Source organism: Siphateles boraxobius, unplaced genomic scaffold (genome assembly GCF_051911475.1).
Source record: "Siphateles boraxobius isolate OS27281-9 unplaced genomic scaffold, OSU_SipBor_1 20, whole genome shotgun sequence".
In the NCBI taxonomy this organism is placed as follows: Eukaryota; Metazoa; Chordata; class Actinopteri; order Cypriniformes; family Leuciscidae; genus Siphateles; species Siphateles boraxobius.
The window spans coordinates 13,154,267-13,165,480 of record NW_027508811.1 but is presented as its reverse complement, the minus strand read 5'-3'; positions in this window follow the sequence as shown (position 1 = coordinate 13,165,480).

Genomic DNA, 11,214 nt, shown 5'->3' with positions numbered 1-11,214 from the left:
TCGCGGGCGAGGACTCCAGCTTCCTCCCCGGCGTCCTTCTATCTTTCGGCCGTTCCAACGATTCCGCCTATTGGAAAGTGGACAGTCTTGAGTCTGAGACAAGCGCTGATAAATTCTGATATTCAGCCCTCGCGCAGGATGACTAAAGCGCAACTATACAACTTGTACGTTACCTTGCAATATTCAAATCTCTCTCCTAAATCCACCGCAGGTTCCAAGGCGGCCAGCAGGTCGGGAAAATCTCGAGAGGCCCCAAATTCGCCTCGCCCGACTCTGCCACCCTCTCGTACAAGGTTCGGTTTACCGCACGCTTCAGCCCGCGGCGCCAGGATTTCTGCGAGCCTGGGTGGCGCTCCAGATTCCACCGCCACGAGACCTCACTCGCCTCCCGCTTCAGCTGAGCTTTTCAGCACGGCGCTTCCCGCTGCAGCAGCATACACAGCTGGGCCCGCCGGCTCACCTTCTGCCTCCCAGTTTTTTCCTCCTGCTGTTTCTATCTCATTTCCTCTGCAGTGGCCTCCGGCTCCCGTAGCAGATGCTAGCGTGAGGCTGCCTCTGCTAGCGGTGCAGGCTCAAACTTTCCACCATCTTCCTGCGACTACTGCTAACCCCTCCCCTTTTCAGTGGCCTGCAGCTCAAGCAATTATGAGACCGCCTCCGCTCGCAACACAGGCTCAGGCATCTCATCCATTTCCTCTTTTCCCCCCTTATGCTTCTCTCAATTTCCCTTCTCAAGCCCCACAGGCCGACCTAAGTGTGAGGCTGCCTCCGCCGACAGTCGCAGCCCAGGCTTCTCTCCCTTACAGCTCTCTCTTAAATGCCAAATCACAGTATTCTCTTTTCACAGCTACCCCGATGCCAGTCCCGCCAAACGCTGTCGCTCTGGAGCCTCCCCCAGTGACTCACAACATCCGAACACAGATTCTGGCAGGTGCGGATGTAGACCTTTCACATTTACTTTCTCTGCTTCCCGTATCCGATCCTAATCGCCAGTTAGACTGCTGGGATTTTTCAGTCACCTTAAAAAAACCAATACATACATTCATCACGTTTACTTTCTTTTTCTGAGTTTTCAATCGCTTCCAGCCACTTTACAGACATCATTTGCTCAGCCTTCCCTCATAGGCGGCGCGAACTGAACGACTATTTAGCGCTGATAGCCGAGCTTGCGTTGTTCTACGGGGGAGGGTACTTTTACACATACCACAAACTCTTCTCAGCAAAATGCGCTGTCAGGGTTTCACAGTGGAACCAATGCCCTTACTGGGTAGCACTAGTCACTGACCTACAGAGCAGAGTTTTCCTTGGCTGCAGGAATATTTCTTGCGCAGTCTGCAGGTCAGTGGCACATTCCACAATATCGTGCCCACAAGTTAACCCCTCCGTTCCCCCATGCCCGGAAACAGCACCAGTCAAATCCACCAGCTACACACCAAGACCAGCGACTATCAACCCATATCCACACGAGGCTCATTTCAGCTCCAAAGCACTTACGAACAGCAAACAGCCTTGCAACAATTTTAACATCGACAAGTGCACCAGGCAGCGTTGTCGGTACTTGCACATATGTAGCTTCTGTGGCGGTGCTCATGCCCGTCCTGTATGACCTGTGTTTAAAGATGTCAATAAAAAATCAAAAAAAAATTTATCGACTCCCTTGAATATTTCTCGCCTTTCTATCGAACTAGCTCACCACCCGGACTCTGACTTCACTGAATATCTGCTGTCCGGCCTACAACACGGTTTTAAACCTGGAATGGTTTGTCCGCTCTCCCAAAACATCATCTGCGATAATCTCCAATCGGCTCTCGCCGAGCCCGACGTGGTAGACAACCTGATTAAAAAAGAAGTCGAGTCAGGCTTCATGATTGGCCCTTTTGACAAGCCTCCTTTCAAAGTTTTTCGCATTAGCCCCATTGGAGTGGCTACGAGAAAGTTTTCAGGTAAGACACACCTCAGTCGATCTGTCAACTCCACATAAATCCCTGTTCCCACGCATTAACAGACTGATCCCACTCGACGAATTTTCTCTCAAATACCACGACGTAGATCCAGCAGTCGACCTGATAAAAATCGTGGGTCGGGGTGCCTGGCTCGCAAAAATTGACATCACTTCGGCTTTTAAAGTGATGCCCATCCACCCGGATTCATGGCACTTATTTGGAGTGCGCTGGCATGGGAAATTCTATTTCACCGTACGCTTAACTTTTGGATGCAAAAGCAGCCCCAAAATTTTTGACATGCTATCTGAAGCCGTGTGCTAGATCTTGTCAAGCAATTATGCAATTCCTCACCTCATTCACCTGCTGGACGATTTTCTAATAATTTCGCCTCCCGGCGCCATTCACAGTTCAAAAAGTATTTTCCGAGCTCGGAATCCCCATCGCCCAGGAAAAAAACATGGGTCCCGCCACATCCATCGAGTTCCTTGGCATTAATCTAGATTCAGTTAAATACCAGGCCTCCCTGCCTAAGGAGAAAATCGATAGAATAATCCTAATCTCATCTACCCTCGTAGACAGTTCAAAGTGTTCCAAACGCGAACTCCTATCCATGCTCGGCCACTTAAACTTCGCCATGCGCATTATTCCATAAGGCCGTCCTTTCATTTCTCATCTCCTCTCTCTCGCGTCTTCAGTTCACGCACTAGAGGATCTCATTTCCCTAACTCCAGCATGCCGCGACGAACTCAGCATATGGATAACTTTCCTTAGACAGTGGAACGGCCTATCCTTTTTCTATAAGGATCGAATTTCCTCCCCCATCGACATCCAGCTGTTCACAGATGCAGCCCCATCAGTCGGCTTTGGGGGGTCCTGCCAAGGACCCTGGTTCGCGTCTAATTGCCCCCCCCCCCAAATACAGGACACGCTACAGTCCTCTGCATTATTCGAGCTCTACCCTCTCGTAGTAGCAGCCTTCCTGTGGGGGAAAGAATGGACTGCTAGCAGCATCATAGTGCATTGTGACAACGAAGCTACAGTCCAGTAAATTAATAAAGGCCGTTCCCATTCACCCGCACTGATGCCACTTTTAAGACGTCTAATCTGGATTTCAGCATGTGATCAATTTATCTTAATTGCTAAACACATCCCCAGATCAAAAAACCAAATTGCTGACTCTCTGTCTCGCTTTATGTTTCAGAAATTGAGGATGCTGGCTCCAGAGGCAGACAAGCTCCAAACACCAGTACCTCATTATTCGGAATTAATATTCCCGTAACCCACCCGCAAAAAATCCCTCCTCAACATATGGCTCGAGACCATTCTCCAAGCAGTTTCCACCAGAACTCTCCAATCCTATGTGACCGCATGGAGATGTTTTAAAGCGTTCCACCTTTCTTATAACATGCCATTCCCTGATTTTTCCCTCCTTACAATAACCTCCTTCATCTCTTACCTTAACAGCGTTAAGAGCCTCCAAGTCGGGTCCATCAAAAGTTACTTAAGCGGCATCCAATTTTTTCACAAATTGATTCACGGCGCCCCCTCACCGGAGATAAATAATTCACAAACCTCCCTCCTAATTAAAGGCATCCAACGATCCCAGCCCACCCGCCCGGACACCAGACAACCCATAACGTTAGATATCCTTACCAAATGTATTCATACCCTCCGCACAGGCTACCGATCCCTTAATACCTCTCGCACACTCGACGCCATGTTTATTCTAGCTTTTACTCTGAACTGGCTATCACTTCCAGATTTGACCCAAAAATCCACCCAAACATCTCAGACCTTTCAGTGCTTGACAGTGAAACTATCTCTTTTCTGATTAAACAAAGCAAAACAGACCAAACCAAAAAAGGCCACTTCATATATATTTTCAACCTCTCATCACCAATTCAACCATTCCAAACTATACTAGCATACCTCCAACTGAGAAACTCTCATGCTAAATCCCATCTCGAACCCCTGTTCATAGACGACTCTAACAAACCCGTGACACGCTTTTGGTTCAAAAAACACCTAAAATCTGTTCTCCAACTATCAGGCATCCCAGCAGAGAATTTCTCCAGCCATTCCTTCCGCATCGGGGCAGCAACCTCAGGAGCCCAAAAAGGCCTCTCCAAGCAACAGATCCAAGCCCTTGGAAGATGGTCCTCAGACGCGTTCCAAACCTATATCAGAACTAACCGTTTCCATATCAAAAAAGCCCACCAAATCCTCATCGTTTAAAAAAAAAAAAAAGGCATAGAGAATCCATGTCTTCTCTTTCTCCATCCAGCGAGTATTGATCTCCCAGCAGACAAAGCGAGAGCTTTCCCGTTCGAGCTTCCATGTCTCCTCTTTTTCGTCCAGCGAGTATTGATCTCCCAGCGGACACGGCGAAAGCCTTCCAGGTCGAGCATCCATGTCTGCTCTTTCTCCGTCCAGCGAGTATTGATCTCCCAGCGGACACAGCGGGAGCCTTCCCGGTCGTTCAATGTTTTCTCTTTCTCCGTCCAGCGAGTATTGATCTCCCAGCGGACACTGTAAGAGCCTTACCGGTCGAGCATCCATGTCTTCCCTTTCTTTGTCCAGCGAATATTGATCTCCCAGCGGACCCAGAGACAGCCTTCCTGGTCGAGTATTTATATCTTCTCTTTCTCCGTCCAGCGAGTATTGATCTCCCAGCGGACACAACGAGAGTCCCCCAGGTCAAGCATCTTCATCTCCTCCTCCTCCGTCCAGCGAGCATTGATCTCCCAGCGGACGTAGCCAAACCCTCCCAGTCAAGCATCTATGTCTTCTCTTTCCTGAGTGGTGAGGCTTACCCTTTCCGGTGCCGTGACCATTGCCACAAGAACCCTCCCGTTCGAACATCCATACTTATCCGTCCAACACCGTAAGCATTGAACTCTCGTCGGACTCCGCGAGAGCTCTCCCAACCAAAACAACCAGGCTCTCCTTGAAATGCCAGCCCGCCAATCTCTGCGCTCTTTTCGGGGGGTCTTTAAGCAGGCGGCTGTCCTTTGCTCACTTTGCTTTATGGGGAGTACTCTGGGTTCGGGCCCAATTTCCGGAGCCCACCCCCCAGACAGCACACCAAATACGCATAACCATTTATTCTCTGATCATTTGTAAGTGTGAACTCGTGAATTGATGTTTTATTAACAAGGTTCGGGAGGAACACGTTCTAATGATCAAACAATCAAGCCATTCCAGACAGCTGTCAGCAATCAGTAATCAACACGTCCACTCAATCAGCACGAGTAAAGCCTATAAATATACACAGTCGACTCACCCATATTCCTCGACAGTTTTCAGCATCCCTCCACCACCCCATCTCCTCACACTTGCCTAGTTATCTTCCTAAACAGAGATACGGGGGGGGAGTACTCTGGGTTGGGGTCCAATTTCCGAGCTCGGAGCCCTCCCCCCGGACAGCACGCCATATACGCATAACCATTTATTCTCTGATCATTTGTAAGTGTGAAATCGTGAGTCATCCCCATATACTGATTGTCTTCATTACTCTGTCTCCTCTCCACCAGTAAGTTGGTGTGTGGTGGGCGTTCTGGCGCAATATGGCTGCCCTTGCATCATCCAGGTCGATGCTGCACATTGGTGGTGGTTGAGGAGATTCCCCCTTTCATGTAAAGCTCTTTGAGTACCAAGAAAAGCACTATAGCAATGTAACAAATTATTATTATTAAATATAATTATTATTACTTTACTTGTATCATCAAAAAGTAATCTGATTACGTAATGCGCATTACTTGTAATGCATTACTTGTTACATCAAAAAGTAATCTGATTATGTAATGCATGTTGCTTGTAATGCGTTTCATTACTCGTTAGATTGAAAAGTAATCTGATTACGTAATGCACGTTACATAACGCATTACTTTACTCGTAACATCAAAAAAGTTATGCATGTAACTTTTAATGCGTTACCCCCAACACTGCTCATTTCAGATGAGATTGAAAACACCTGATCGCTAGGTTTTCTCAAAGGAGATATTAGAAATGTGTCCATCTTGAACATAATCAGAATTATCAGCTTATATGGGTAAATTGACATACTCTGGTACACTTGAGGGAGCATCTGAGTTGGGTTTCCACAGTTGTACCTTGATAGGCTGTAGAGATCTCTGATGGAATCACGTCTTCATGTTCTGATATCAAAGATACGTGAAGGTCAACTTTTATGAAGTTCGATTGCCTTTGCAAGATTTCGCATTTATATTTTTTGTGTATATTTTGTAGTTTTCAAATGATTTTATATAGTTTTATTGATTGGTTTGTTAAATACACACAATATTGCTGTGTTATTACTGTATTGTTTAATACATTATCTCTTCAGTTTAAAACATAAACGCATGCATCTGAAAATCTCTTTTAAAAATATGTGTAAAATAAAATAAACATTTCAAATCCTGACTGAGGTTTTCATAAGTCATGCACAAAAGGGATAAAAACAGTAATAGTGTTACATCCACCCGCTGGAGTGCTCTTGATCTCCTCTTCGCTGATTTGGGGATTTTTGTATTGCCAACTTAATTTCCCAGTGTCCTTTGCCTGTGCTATTGAGTGTTGTGAAACATTCAGCTGTGTCTTATCTTGCTAATGTTTCCCTATAAGCCCTTGTGTTTCCTGTGTTCTTTGTCTGGTCTTTTCCTTTGTAGGATGTTGTTGCTGACTCTCAGTTCTGCTCACTGGTTGTCTGGATTTTCTTGTATTTGGTTGTTTTGTTTATTTGCTATTATTCTATTAAATTTTCCCTGCACTTGGATCCTGCCTTCTCTTGTCCCTGAGAGCTCGACGTAACAAATAGTTACTGTTAAAAAGTTGTGTATCCTTGTGATGATAAATCTGAATTTTCAGCAGCCATTACTGATCCTTCAGAAATCATTCTAATATGCTGATTAGGTGCTTAAGAAACATTTCTTATTATTATCAATGTTGAAGTTCTGGAGTTTTTAGGATTATTTGAAGAAAAGAAAGAACAGCCTTTATTTGAAATAGGAATCTTTTATAACATTAAACATCTTTATTGTGTTTTAATCAATTTCATGCATCCTTGCTAAAAACTATTTCTTTAAAAAAGGGTTTACTGACTTCAAACTTTTTAACGGTAAATGGTATAATACAAATGAAGACGCATCTAAGAAACTATAGCAACTAAAATAAGTGATGCATTATTGCAAGTTTGTCATTATATTATCACAGCTCTGAAAAAAGCTAATAGATTTTGAACAAGTGAAGACCCACTGGAGACTGCTTGCTGGTATTTGTAAAAAAAATAATCAATGAACTTCAAAGACAATCAATTATCACATACCTCTAGAAACCCTCCAACCTCTCAGCACACTGGATGGTATTCATTTTTTCCTTAGATGCAGTTTTGATATCAACAAAATACCTCTTTGTTTATCTAATTTTCACAAGCAAGTCTTTTTGACATGGTGTTTGGCTTTTAAACATAACTTCTCTCCTCACTCCTTTTTTATTTGGAATAATAAGTATATTACACACCGAAGAAAAACATTATTTTTTAAGACATTGGTTTCAGTCTGATATACTAATAGTTAGTCAGTTGTTGAATTCCGATGGTCAGTTTTTGAGTATTACTGAACTATGTCTGAAATTTAAGTGCCATATTTCTGTTAAAGAATATGGTATTGTCATGAAGTCTATTTCTGCCAAAATATTATCTCTATTCAGAAATCCGGGCTCTAGGGGTAACACTGCAAGTAAAGTCTCCAAACATTTGTTTTTAGATAAACTTGATTTAATTAATGATAAATACAGTAACCAATTGATTAGATCTCTTTTTGTCAGTATCTCTTCTCCTCCATCTAAATTTGTTTGGATTAATATGTTTCCCTCATTCGAGTGGGAACATTTTTGGGGAGGTCTTAGTCGGTATTGTGTATCAAATAAAACCAAAGAAGTGTCTTTTAAAATTGCTCACAGAATATATCATGTGAAAGACACATTAGAGCGTTTTCATCAGGATATTGATTACAATTGCTGTTTTTGTAATTGTGAAAGAGAGTCTATTGTGTACTTATTTTTTGAATGTCCCTGTTCTTCAATCTTTTGGTATGAGATGTCTCAATTTCTATGGTGTTAAAATGAACTGCAACCTTGTCTTAAATTTGTCATCTGTCTTACTTTAATACAAATTAATTTGACTTTTCAATAAGAAAAATGTATGTTATCGATTTGTTTTTATTATTAGGAAAATGTCATATTCATCGAACTAAATGGAGTCGCGACGTGTAGGCTAGTTACATTTTTGATGAGGTGCGTGTCGGGTTACGGCAAAGGGTACGACGTATGGTACACGTCTGTGCGTATGCTACGCCGTACCTACTACGCAAACCCGACGCAGAAGTATAAATTGGCCTTAATTCACTTGCTTGTTACAAATTACATGGATCTACAAAATCCTAAAATCATACAAATCCTGTTTTACAACCTTATATTTTCTGTCAGAATGCTTGCACAAACATTTTAAGTGGCTAAATTAGATCATATGTGTACCTTTATTTCCCTAGAACAGTATATAGTTCTCAAACAAGGAGTGCCTTGAAGTCAAAAAAAGTTTGAAACCACTGTACTCAACAAATCAAGAGCAGTCAGGTGTCTCGCTCTTGCTGTTTTCGATTTGATAACTTATTGAATAGAAATCACCAGAAACATTCATCAGATTCTCAATGCATAAAATTCCTCTTCATGGCTGATCTATAGATCAGCCCACTCAATATGTGTAAGCAATTCAAAATGAACCTGAAAGTTTGAAAATAAGAGCTTGCATTAACATTTTCAAAGGCTAAATCAATTACATGATGTTATGTGGATGCATGCATTTTCTATTTATAGGAAGACTTATGCATTTTTGAAAGGCCACTAGATGGCACTATACCATTTGTTCAAAGTTTGAGATGAAGCACGCGCAGTGAGCTGCAGAAGGATGGGCAGATCTGGTGTGACGAGGTCAACTGCAAGTCTTTTGCACAATTTGCCAACTCAACATGGCTAAAGAGGCTAGATTTGATGTATCTTACATTTGTTGACTTGAGTGACTTAAGCATCTGGGAGAATATCACAGTCAAGCCTCTTTAGACGACTTATTTTTTACATTAAATGATTGGAAGAACAATTATGACTAAGGATCATCAGCAGACCTAAATCTTGATTCTTTTCCAACTCTTCTCTATCTTTTTCCTTTCTCTTTTCATGTCACTCACAATCCTAAATAATGGACTCACTGATTCCCAGTTCACTCTATTTTTCATGCTATAGAGCATTTATCATTAATTTATCACTTTGCCTCTTCTTTCCTTTCCTGCCTGTCTCTTTCCATCTAGTTTTCCTCTCTATCTCATTGCCTTCTGTTCTCCTTTCAGCATGAATCGTGTGTGTGTGTGTGTGTGTGTGTGTGTGTGTGTGTGTGTGTGTGTGTGTGTGAGTGAGTGTGTGTGTGTGTGTGTGTGCGTGTGTGTGTGTGTGTGTGTGTGTGTGTGTGTGTGTGTGTGTGTGTGTGTGTGTGTGTGTGTGTGTGTGTGTGTGTGTGTGTGTGTGTGACTTTAGCAAAGTGGATATCTCCAGTGACTGTGGGGTAATTATCCTTCATCACAAGTCATGCTCTGCTGCTTCCTGCCTGTTGGGGGCTGGGAGACACGGGCCCATCAGTGCAACTGTTTCTGAGGCCTGTACAGGAGGGGATTCGAGAATACTGAAAGCTTGTCGGCATACCAAGCTGACATTCTCACATTCTTTTTCTCATTCATTCACTCACTCACTCATCCACTCACAAACTGCATCCGTTGGCATTGGTCAGGGGTTTCCCCTTGTTTGTTTGTGTCAGTTGGGGCAGTCAACATGACAGTTATTTTTCATCAAATTCTAAACCCAACTGCCAATTTGTTTGTTGGTGTTTGTTGGCCTTTGTCTGTGCGAGTATATATATAACTTTAGATTTTTCTGAGCTGCAATTAAAATACGTAATATCGAGGAGGCCATTCGTTTTCGCCTTTCGCCCACTATTCGACAAGCCCACCAGGAAAGTCCTGGTGCTCCTGATGGCCAGTACATGTGTAACAGGCATTTAGACCAGTTTAATCCCATCCACTGAAGGGATGTCTATTAAGTTAGGAAAGAAATCAAGCAATTTGACAATCATACTTTGCAAACTGCTTGCCTGCCACTTTTGGGAGCCATTGTGCATTTTATAGCTGTTTTCTCATTACAAAAGCCATTTGTGCCAGGCTATGTGAGAGGAAAACAACAAAGCAACAAGCAGAATGAGGAGAGGTGGGCGGTGAAGTTTAAAGAGGAGGCAAAAATAATAATGACTTAGGCTTCACATCGGTTAATAGAACCGTAAGGAGTATGGATGCTCCTGAGTCAGCATGTAGGACCTGCTGAAGTGAGCTTAAATCTCTTGATGGACATCCAAAGCTAATTTAAATGGGTCGGACGGCTGTTGGCAGCTCAATGACTGCCTACCTCACTAAATGCTGTGCCTGACAGAAGCTACAGGCCTGAGTGAAGCTGTCAGGATTGGGGACCCTTGAACTTGTACTGTACCACAAAGCTCAGTAGGCTAGTTGGTCTAATGAGTGATTTAGATTTAATGATGCCATAAATACAATACTAATTACGGGCTGATTCATTATTTTAAAATATGATGACACATCTGGTGATGTTATGAAATATGTGAGGGATAATAAGCAGAGGAAATTGTTTTATAACCTTACCTGTATACTGTATATCCTAATGTTTCTGCTAAGAAAAACAGTCCAACAACGTAAAAATTATTTACCTATAGCAAGAAAAACATTGCAACAACTTTATATACTGTAATAATAATATTAAAGACCCGCTGTGGTGAAAATCAAGTTTTTAATTGTTTATATGTCTATGAGGTGTTTTTATTAGACAAACCATGTGCAAAGTCATACGTCAACACCATCTTGTTTGCACATGACGTCACTGCTGTGGTGGGAAATGCAGATGGAGGGCAGGAAGCTATTTTCTACATAGGAAGGACTATCACAAATTCAAAATGCCTATGTTTTGCGTCGTTTATGGTTGCTCAAATCGATCAAACTGAGAAACCACAAGGAGCTTTTATCGTTTACGTAACTTTGATCATTTTTTTTTAAATTGTAAAAGTTTTTGTCTCTTAAGTTTTGTAGAATTCCGTGAAAACAGTGTCACACGCTGGGCACTCAGCTTCAGCCATCATATAAAGGAAAGGTCCACATAAAAATGTGTT